The sequence below is a fragment of the Meles meles genome, chromosome 15 (assembly GCF_922984935.1).
Source record: "Meles meles chromosome 15, mMelMel3.1 paternal haplotype, whole genome shotgun sequence".
Lineage (NCBI taxonomy): Eukaryota > Metazoa > Chordata > Mammalia > Carnivora > Mustelidae > Meles > Meles meles.
The window spans coordinates 84,384,666-84,393,228 of NC_060080.1; positions in this window are offsets into that span (position 1 = coordinate 84,384,666).

The following is an 8,563-nucleotide window of genomic DNA, read 5'->3' on the forward strand; positions in this document are numbered from 1 at the left end:
GGGTCAACCAGGAAATTAAAGAAGAATTGAAAAAATTCATGGAAACAAATGATAATGAAAACACAACAGTTCAAAATCTGTGGGACACAGCAAAGGCAGTCCTGAGACGAAAATATATAGCAGTACAAGACTTTCTCAAGAAACAAGAAAGGTCTCAAGTACACAACCTAACCCTACACGTAAAGGAGCTGGAGAAAGAACAAGAAAGAAACCCTAAACCCAGCAGGAGAAGAGAAATCATAAAGATCAGAGCAGAAATCAATGAAATAGAAACCAAAAAAACAATAGAAAAAATCAATGAAACTAGGAGCTGGTTCTTTGAAAGAATCAATAAGATGGATAAACCCCTGGCCAGACTCATCCAAAAGAAAAGAGAAAGGACCTAAATCAATAAAATCATGAAGGAAAGAGGAGAGATCACAACTAACACCAAAGAAATACAGACAATTATAAGAACATACTATGAGCAACTCTACGCCAACAAATTGGACAATCTGGAAGAAATGGATGCATTCCTAGAGACATATAAACAACCACAACTGAACCAGGAAGAAATAGAAAACCTGAACAGGCCCTTAACCAGTAAGGAGATTGAAACAGTCATCAAAAATCTCCAAACAGGGGAGGAGTCAAGATGGCGGAGATGTAGCAGCCTGAGACTACATCAGGTAGCAGGAGATCAGCTCGATAGCTTATCTAAACATTGCAAACACCTACAAATCCAACGGGAGAGCAAAGAGAAGAAGAACAGCAACTCTAGAAACAGAAAATCAACCACTTTCTGAAAGGTAGGACTGGCGGAAAAGTGAATCTAAAACGACGGGAAGATAGACCGTGGGGGGAGGGGCCGGCTCCCGGCAAGCGGCGGAGCAACGGAGCACAAAATCAGGACTTTAAAAAGTCTGTTCCACTGAGGGACATTGCTCCAGAGGCTAAACCAGGTTGAAGTCCACGCGGGGTCAGCATGGCCCCAGGCCCCGCAGGGACACAGAAGGATCGGGGGTGTCAGAGAGTCGGAGAGCTTGCAGGTATTAGAACGGAGAAGCCGGCTGCAGAGACCGAGCCGAGGACTGAACTCTCAGCTCGGGGTTACCTTGAAATGGTCGCGGGCTGGGTGAGCTCGGAGCGTGGCTAGAGGCTGGGGATACGGGAGTGATTTGGTGCTGTCCTCTGGGGGCGCACTGAGGAGTGGGGCCCCAGGCTCTCGGCTCCTCCGGGCCAGAGACTGGGAGGCCGCCATTTTCATTCCCGTCCTCCAGAACTCTACGGAAAGCGTTCAGGGAACAGAAGCTCCCATAAGCGCACCCGAGCCGATTACTTAGTCTGGCCGCCGGTAAGGGCGGTGCAATCCCACCTCGGGCAAAGACACTTGAGAGTCACTACAACAGGCCCCTCCCCCAGAAGATCAACAAAATATCCAGCCAGGACGAAGTTCATCTATCAAGGAAAGTAGGTTCATTTCCTAAGACAGCTGCGCAATTCCAGAGGAGGAGAAAGCAAAGCACGGAACTCATGGCTATCTCCCCATGATTCTTTAGTCTTGCGGCTACTTCAATTTTTTTTTCTCTTTTTTCAATTTTTTTCTTTTTTTCTCTTCTTCTGCTAAATTTTTTAAAACTTTTACACTTTTCTTTTTTAATGTTTTTTGACTAGTTTATCTAAATATATATATATTTTATTCTTTTTTATATATTTTCTTTGTTATATTTTTTAAATTTTTTCTTTTTTTTTTCAGAACCTGTTTGTATCCCCTTTCTCCCCCCCACAATTAGGGGTCTCTTCTGACTTGGTTACAGTGCATTTTTCTGGGGTATTTGCCACCCTTTTAGGAGTTTATTTGCTCCTTCATATCCTCTTATCTGGACAAAATGACAAGGCGGAAAATATCACCAAAAACAAAAGAACAAGAGACAGTACCAAAGTTTAGGGACCTAATCAACACAGACATTGGTAATATGTCAGATCAAGAGTTCAGAATGAGGGTGGGAGTAAAGATGGCGGAGAAGTAGCAGCCTGAGACTACATCAGGTAGCAGGAGATCAGCTCGATAGCTTATCTAAACATTGCAAACACCTACAAATCCAACGGGAGAGCGAAGAGAAGAAGAACAGCAACTCTAGAAACAGAAAATCAACCACTTTCTGAAAGGTAGGACTGGCGGAGAAGTGAATCTAAAACGACGGGAAGATAGACCGCGGGGGGAGGGGCCGGCTCCCGGCAAGTGGCGGAGGAACGGAGCACAAAATCAGGACTTTTAAAAGTGTGTTCCACTGAGGGACATTGCTCCAGGGGCTAAACCGGGGTGAAGCCCACGCGGGGCCAGCGTGGCCCCAGGCCCCGCAAGGTCACAGAAGGATCGGGGGTGTCAGAGTGTCGGAGAGCTTGCAGGTATTAGAACGGAGAAACCGGCTGCAAAGACAGAGCCGAGGACTGAACTCTCAGCTCGGGGTTACCTTGAACTGGTCGCGGGCTGGGTGAACTCGGAGTGCAGCTAGAGGCTGGGGATACGGGAGTGATTGGGTGCTGTCCTCTGGGGGCGCACTGAGGAGTGGGGCCCCAGGCTCTCGGTTCCTCCGGGCCGGAGACTGGGAGGCCGCCATTTTCATTCCCGTCCTCCAGAACTCTACGAAAAGCGTTCAGGGAACAGAAGCTCCCAAAATCGCACCCGAGCCGATTACTTAGTCTGGCCGCCGGTAAGGGCGGTGCAATCCCGCCTCGGGCAAAGACACTTGAGAATCACTACAACAGGCCCCTCCCCCAGAAGATCAACAAAATATCCAGCCAGGACGAAGTTCATCTATCAAGGAGAAAGCAGATTCAATTCCTAAGACAGCTGCGCAATTCCAGAGGAGGAGAAAGCAAAGCACGGAACTCATGGCTTTCTCCCCATGATTCCTTAGTCTTGCGGCTACTTCAATTTTTTTTTCTTTTTTCAATTTTTTTTTCTTTTTTCTTTTTTCTTCTTCTGCTAAATTTTTTAAAAACTTTTACCCTTTTCTTTTTTAACGTTTTTTGACTAGTTCATCTCAATATATATATTTTTTCTTTCTTTTTTATATTTTTTTATTTGTTTTATTTTTTAAATTTTTTTCTTTTCTTTTTTTTTTCTTTTTTTTTCAGAACCTGTTTTTTATCCCCTTTCTCCCCCCCACATTTTGGGGTCTCTTCTGATTTGGTTAGAGCGCATTTTTCCGGGGACTTTGCCACCCTATTAGTAGTTTATTTGCTCCTTCATATCCTCTTATCTGGACAAAATGACAAGGCGGAAAAAATCACCACAAACAAAAGAACAAGAGACAGTACCGAAGGCTAGGGACCTAATCAACACAGACATTGGTACTATGTCAGATCAAGAGTTCAGAATGACGATTCTGAACATTCTAGCCGGGCTCGAAAAAGGCATGGAAGATATGAGAGAAACCCTCTCTGGAGATATTAAAGCCCTTTCTGGAGAAATTAAAAAACTAAAATCTAACCAAGTTGAAACCAAAAAAGCTATTAATGAGGTGCAATAAAAAATGGAGGCTCTCACTGCTAGGATCAATGAGGCAGAAGAAAGAATTAGTGATATAGAAGACCAAATGACAGAGAATAAAGAAGCCGAACAAAAGAGGGACAAACAGCTACTGGACCATGAGGGGAGAATTCGAGAGATAAGTGACACCATAAGACGAAACAACATTAGAATAATTGGGATTCCAGAAGAAAAAGAAACAGAGAGGGGAGCAGAAGGTCAATTGGAGAGAATCATTGGAGAGAATTTCCCTAATATGGCAAAGGGAACAAGCATCAAAATCCAGGAGATGCAGAGAACCCCCCTCAAAGTCAACAAGAATAGGTCCACACCCCGTCACCTCATAGTAAAATTGACAAGTCTTAGTGACAAAGAGAAAATCCTGAAAGCAGCCCGAGAAAAGAAGTCTGTAACATACAATGGTAAAAATATTAGATTGGCGGCAGACTTATCCACAGAGACCTGGCAGGCCAGGAAGAGCTGGCATGATATATTCAGAGCACTCAACGAGAAAAACATGCAGCCAAGAATACTCTATCCAGCTAGGCTATCATTGAAAATAGAAGGAGAGATCAAAATCTTCCAGGACAAACAAAAACTGAAAGAATTTGCAAACACCAAACCAGGTCTCCAGGAAATATTGAAAGGGGTCCTCTAAGCAAAGAGAGAGCCTAAAAGTAGTAGATCAGAAAGGTACAGAGACAATATACAGGAACAGTCACCTTACAGGCTACTAATGGCACTAATTTCATATCTCTCAATAGTTACCCTGAATGTTAATGGGCTAAATGCCCCAATCAAAAGACACAGGGTATCAGAATGGATAAAAAAACAAAACCCATCAGTATGTTGCCTACAAGAAACTCATTTTAGACGTGAAGACACCTCCAGATTTAAAGTGACGGGGTGGAAAACAATTTACCATGCTAATGGGCATCAGAAGAAAGCTGGGGCATGATCAAAAATGGCAATCCTTATATCAGATCAATTAGATTTTAAGCCAAAGACTGTAATAAGAGATGAGGAAGGACACTATATCCTACTCAAAGGGTCTGTCCAACAAGAAGATCTAACAATTTTAAATGTCTATGCCCCTAACGTGGGAGCAGCCAACTATATCAACCAATTAATAACAAAATTAAAGAAATACATCAATAATAATACAATAATAGTAGGGGACTTGAACACTCCCCTCACTGAAATGGAGAGATCATCCAAGCAAAAGATCAACAAGGAAATAAAGGCCTTAAATGACACACTGGACCAGATGGACATCACAGATATATTCAGAACATTTCATCCCAAAGCAACAGAATACACATTCTTCTCTAGTGCACATGGAACCTTCTCCAGAATAGATCACATCCTGGGTCACAAATCAGGTCTCAACCGGTATCAAAAGATTAGGATTATTCCCTGCATATTTTCAGACCACAATGCTCTGAAGCTAGAACTCAATCACAAGAGGAAAGCTGGAAAGAACCCAAATACATGGACCAAACAGCATCCTTCTAAAGAATGAATGGGTCCACCAGGAAATTAAAGAAGAATTGAAAAAATTCATGGAAACAAATGACAATGAAAACACAACAGTTCAAAATCTGTGGGACACAGCAAAGGCAGTCCTGAGAGGAAAATATATAGCGGTACAAGCCTTTCTCAAGAAACAAGAAAGGTCTCAAGTACACAACCTAACCCTACACGTAAAGGAGCTGGAGAAAGAACAAGAAAGAAACATTAAACCCAGCAGGAGAAGAGAAATCATAAAGATCAGAGCAGAAATCAATGAAATAGAAACCAAAAAAACAATAGAAAAAAATCAATGAAACTAGGAGCTGGTTCTTTGAAAGAATCAATAAGATTGATAAACCCATGGCCAGACTCATCCAAAAGAAAAGAGAAAGGACCCAAATCAATAAAATCATGAAGGAAAGAGGAGAGATCACAACTAACACCAAAGAAATACAGACAATTATAAGAACATACTATGAGCAACTCTACGCCAACAAATTGGACAATGTGGAAGAAATGGATGCATTCCAGAGACATATAAACTACCACAACTGAACCAGGAAGAAATAGAAAACCTGAACAGGCCCATAACCAGTAAGGAGATTGAAACAGTCATCAAAAATCTCCAAACAAACAAAAGCCCTGGGCCAGACGGCTTCCCAGGGGAGTTCAGCCCAACATTTAAAGAAGAACGAATTCCCATTCTCCTGAAACTGTTCCAAAAAATAGAAATGGAAGGAAAACTTCCAAACTCATTTTATGAGGCCAGCATCACCTTGATCCCAAAACCAGACAAGGATCCCACCAAAAAAGAGAACTACAGACCAATATCCTTGATGAATACAGACGCAAAAATTCTCGCCAAAGTACTAGCCAATAGGATTCAACAGTACATTAAAAGGATTATTCACCACGATCAAGTGGGATTTATTCCAGGGCTGCAGGGTTGGTTCAACATCCGCAAATCAATCAATGTGATAGAACACATTAATAAAAGAAAGAACAAGAACCATATGATACTCTCCATAGATGCTGAAAAAGCATTTGACAAAGTACAGCATCCCTTCCTGATCAAAACTCTTCAAAGTGTAGGGATAGAGGGCACATACCTCAATATTATCAGAGCCATCTATGAAAAACCCACCGCAAATATCATTCTCAATGGAGAAAAACTGAAAGCTTTTCCGCTAAGATCAGGAACACGGCAGGGATGTCCATTATCACCACTGCTATTCAACATAGTACTAGAAGTCCTAGCCTCAGCAATCAGACAACAAAAAGAAATTAAAGGCATCCAAATTGTTAAAGAAGAAGTCAAACTATCACTCTTCGCAGATGATATGATACTATATGTGGAAAACCCAAAAGATTCCACTCCAAAACTGCTAGAACTTGTACAGGAATTCAGTAACGTGTCAGGATATAAAATCAATGCACAGAAATCAGTTGCATTTCTGTACACCAACAACAAAACAGAAGAAAGAGAAATTAAGGAGTCAATCCCATTTACAATTGTACCCAAAACTATAAGATACCTAGGAATAAACCTAACCAAAGAGGCTAAGAATCTATACACAGAAAATTATAAAGTACTCATGAAAGAAATTGAGGAAGACACAAAGTAATGGAAAAATGTTCCATGCTCCTGGATTGGAAGATTATTATTGGAAGATAAATATTGTGAAAATGTCCATGCTACCTAAAGCAATCTACACATTTAATGCAATCCCTATCAAAATACCGTCCATTTTTTTCAAAGAAATGGAACAAATAATCCTCAAATTTATATGGAACCAGAAAAGACCTCGAATAGCCAAAGGAATATTGAAGAACAAAGCCAAAGTTGGTGGCATCACAATTCCGGACTTCAAGCTCTATTACAAAGCTGTCATCATCAAGACAGCATGGTACTGGCACAAAAACAGACACATAGATCAATGGAACAGAATAGAGAGCCCAGAAATCGACCCTCAACTCTATGGTCAACTAATCTTCGACAAAGCAGGAAAGAATGTCCAATGGAAAAAAGACAGCCTCTTCAATAAATGGTGCTGGGAAAATTGGACGGCCACATGCAGAAAATTGAAATTGGACCACTTCCTTACACCACACACGAAAATAGACTCCAAATGGATGAAGGGCCTCAATGTGAGAAAGGATTCCATCAAAATCCTTGAGGAGAATGCAGGCAGCAACCTCTTCGACCTCAGCCCTAGCAACGTCTTCCTAGGAACAACGGCAAAGGCAAGGGAAGCAAGGGCAAAAATGAACTGTTGGGATTTCATCAAGATCAAAAGCTTTTGCACAGGAAAGGAAACAGTTAACAAAACCAAAAGACAACTGACAGAATGGGAGAAGATATTTGTAAACGACATATCAGATAAAGGGCTAGTATCCAAAATCTATAAGGAACTTAGCAAACTCAACACCCAAAGAACAAACAATCCAATCAAGAAATGGGCAGAGGACATGAACAGACATTTCTGCAAAGAAGACATCCAGATGGCCAACAGACACATGAAAAAGTGCTCCACGTCACTCGGCATCAGGGAAATACAAATCAAAACCACAATGAGATATCACCTCACACCAGTCAGAATGGCTAAAATGAACAAGTCAGGAAATGACAGATGCTGGCGAGGATGTGGAGAAAGGGGAACCCTCCTCCACTGTTGGTGGGAATGCAAGCTGGTGCAACACTCTGGACAACAGCATGGTGGTTCCTCAAAATGTTGAAAATAGAACTACCCTATGACCCAGCAATTGCACTACTGGGTATTTACCCTAAAGATACAAACATAGTGATCCGAAGGGGCACGTGTACCCGAATATTTATAGCAGCAATATCTACAATAGCCAAACTATGGAAAGAACCTAGATGTCCATCAACAGACGAATGGATAAAGAATACGTGGTATATATACACAATGGAATATATGTAGCCATCAAAAGAAATGAAATCTTGCCATGTGTGATGACGTGGATGGAACTAGAGCGTATCATGCTTAGTGAAATAAGTCAATCCGAGAAAGACAACTATCATATGATCTCCCTGATATGAGGACATGGAGAAGCAACATGGGGGGGTAGGGGGATAGGAGAAGAATAAATGAAACAAGATGGGATTGGGAGGGAGACAAACCATAAATGACTCTTAATCTCACAAAACACACTGGGGGTTGCTGGGGGGATGTGGGATTGGGAGAGGGGGAGGGGGCTATGGACATTGGGGAGGGTATGTGCTATCGTGAGTTCTGTGAAGTGTGTAAACCTGGCGATTCACAGACCTGTACCCCTGGGGATAAAAATACATTATATGTTTATTAAAAAAAAAATTTGGAAGGGGAGGTGAACCATAAGAGACTATGGACTCTGAAAAACAACCTGAGGGTCAGGGGTGGGAGGTTGGGGGAACAGGTGGTGGGTAATAGGGAGGACACGTTTTGCATGGAGCACTGGGTGTTGTGCAAAAATAGTGAATACTGTTACGCTGAAAAAATAAATAAAATGAAAAAAAAAGAAAAGAATATTCCATGA